Source organism: Tiliqua scincoides, chromosome 2 (genome assembly GCF_035046505.1).
Source record: "Tiliqua scincoides isolate rTilSci1 chromosome 2, rTilSci1.hap2, whole genome shotgun sequence".
Lineage (NCBI taxonomy): Eukaryota > Metazoa > Chordata > Lepidosauria > Squamata > Scincidae > Tiliqua > Tiliqua scincoides.
In genome coordinates this window covers 43,679,922-43,683,041 of record NC_089822.1, presented here as the reverse complement: position 1 = coordinate 43,683,041, position 3,120 = coordinate 43,679,922, and the positions used below count along the sequence as shown (strand labels likewise).

General features: G+C 46.0%; 1 pseudogene; it reads left to right on the top strand.

The window, feature by feature from the left end:
- The first annotated feature begins 211 nt into the window (after positions 1-211).
- On the top strand, positions 212-331 carry LOC136642582 (5S ribosomal RNA; annotated as a pseudogene).
- Positions 332-3,120: the final 2,789 nt, after the last annotated feature.

Below are 3,120 nucleotides of genomic sequence, written 5' to 3'. Positions count from 1 at the left end.
GAAAATTACATTTGTGTATGTGGCTTGAAAAATGACTTTGTACAGCATGCATGATAACAAAATAATGTCATTATTTTAACACAAAATTCTTTCTGGTTTAAAAAATAAAAGTAGTCATCTCTTGGCTTAGCATTAGTAACTTATCATCCTGACCACAAGCTTTCTTTGCATTATTTCCCAACTACTTTATGAAATATAAAGTTCTACAACAGTTGGCAGCAACTGTTACCCTGCACATGTCCGATCTCGTCTGATCTCGGAAGCTAAGCAGAGTCAGGCCTGGTTAGTACTTGGATGGGAGACCGCCTGGGAATACTGGGTGCTGTAGGCTTATACCATAGTCTTTCGAGACTGAAGATTGCCAACCATGTGCACAACAATGCAATACAATAACTTGTATAAATCTTTGAAGCCCTTTCCAGAGTTTGCTGGGGCAGAGTATAGAAGCTTCATCTGCTCTCCAATCCACCCATGTTTGTCAGCGTGGAAACGACCACTACCAAAATCACTTCCCTTTGTCTTCTCTGCAAGGAAGCTATATAATTCTATTGGGACACCGTACTGATGGCAGATTGATGCTGGCACAGTGCCATATCCTAAGCCTGTCCAGGCAATGCTACACTGGCTCAGCCCTCCCAGTTATGCCTGCAGAGCCCTCCTAGCAGTGGTGTCACTGGGGGTGGCATCACCCAGTGTGAGGCTCAGCAACCTGAAAGCTTGATAGTGACATGATGACATCATCATGTCACAAGTCATTTCTGGGATGCTGAGCTTTCACTGCTAGAGGGAGGAGAAGCTGGCTGTACACATTGGCTCTGGCCACTGCTAGCACCTGGCTCTCTTACCTGCTGCTCTTTGGCAGCAACTGAGCTTCTTGCTGGTCAGGCGGCAGCATGTCTGAGGCTGGTGTAGCCAGAGCAGGAATGACACTGGCACCCCCTTAGCACCCTCTTATGGCTGGTGTCTGAGGAAGACTGCACCCCCACCCTTCTGTTGCTATGTGACTGCTTCCTAGTAATTCCTCCACCATCCATGGAATTTCTGACACAGTCTGTTGTCCAGGCATCTGCGCTATGGTGTCAGTGCAATGTTGATCTGGTGTCCAAGGAGCCCATCACTGCAGCCACCCAATGTCAGCAGCCAGGGAAATGCCACCAGGGTGAACTGAGCAAGGGGAGGGGAGAGGTCAAGTGCAGGGCCAATAAGTGACCACTGCTGGGGCAACACTCTCCATCAACCCTTAGGAAAGAGCAACATAGCAACAGTCAACCTCACCAACTATAGGATATGGCTCAAAGACACCAGAAATACACACACACAACCCCAGAGAACCCTCACATGCTACAGAAGCTACTGTGGTGTCTGACTTTCTGATGGATTATTTGTTTTATTCTTATTTAGAATGCATATCTATCTATCTATCTATCTATCTATCTATCTATCTATCTATCTATCTATCTATCTATCTATCTATCTATCTACCTACCTACCTACCTACCTACCTAGATAGATAGATAGATAGATAGATAGATAGATAGATAGATAGATAGATAGATAGATAGATAGATAGATAGATAGATAGATAGAGAATACCTATGTACACCCTTGAAGCAACTACACAATTCACAAAGTGGTTTACATTGTGAAGGACTGGGAAGTTGTTTCTTTGTCTCAAAATGCTCACCATCTAAGAAGTAACAGAAGAGGGACACCATTTTTAACATGTGTGCTGAGTTGGATCAGAAGAGTTGCTCTTCTCTTTCAAAACCTGAAAATCGCTACTTTAAAATGCGCCCCTTTGCCCAGCCTTTACATTCTTGTAACAAAGCCATACTGATGGCATGGGAGGGAGAAGTATCTCGTACTTCCTAGTAGTGAACATGTCAGCGATACACGGCTTTTCACTGGGTCTTCTCTGTCTTTTTATTTTGGCCCTGTTGTCATTTGAAGTTCCTTTCTCCACCCTTTGAATGCTTTTTGGAAGAGACAGTAAAGGAAAGTGGTGGATTGATTCACAGCCATCACATGGAGACTTAGCTGGTCCATGTTGCCATTTTAGCTGCTCAGTTTTCTCCAAGTTAGTTTTCTCCAAGTCAGCTCAGGAGGTGACTGGAGGTCTCCTCGGGATAAGGGGTTCTATTTTGCCTTACCCCAGTGGGTGCAGTGAGCTCTTCAACAGTGGCTCAAGGCTGCAGAAATCACAGTGTCTTTCATGTCTACTCTCTTCCCACACACTTCCTCTTCCATTTTTACTTTCTGCTTTTGAAAAAAATAGCTCTAGTAGGAAGAAGAGTAGGAGGCAAAAGGAATGGTGGTAAGGGATGTAAGGGAAGAGGTGTGCATGTGTGGAAGCAAGGGTCAATGTCAACACTTCACCACATTTCAACAAGGTGGATAGGAAGTTGTATTGGAATCGTGGAAGATCTGGCGAGGAGGTAGATGTGGTGCCAGCAGTGGCCCCTTTAAGGGTAGGGCCTGGGCATCCAGCAGAGTGTGCTGCACAGCTGCAGCCACTTGAAGGCAATAGGGCCCTCAGGGATATAAGGGGCACCTGAGGCAGGAAGGGGGTGTGGGTTGTAGAAGGAGTGCAGATTGGAGGTAGGAGACTGACTGACTCTGCCCTGGATACTCTGACTGACTTTGTGACTAACTTGACCAGGCTGCGGAGAGCTGAGGTGTGCTGCTATACCAGGAAGGACTGCTGCCTTAGGAACTGGGTCCCTGCAGTTTAAACAGGCAAGCTACCCTGGTGGTGGAGTCTAGCAGTGCTGCTGTAGAGAACTGGGGCCATTGTTGGGGAACAAAGGGGAGCTAATTAGCTTAGAGTGGGCATAAGTTCCCTAAGTGAGGCTTGGATTGGGGATCTGGCAGAACAAAAGTCAGCTCTGGTTGCAGACATATACATAGGAAATTAGAGTGTGAGTCATTTCATAAACTCAGTTCTCACATGTATTGGCTTAGCGTTATATGGGAACACCATTACATGATGCATTCTGTCACACTGAGGATGAGACTGGTGGAGCCCTAGCTCAGGAGAAGATATATGTTCCTGTAGGCCCACTGAAGTGTCTGGGTCAGGACGATGGGGGCTAGATATATCCTGATCTATGAAAATCCGTT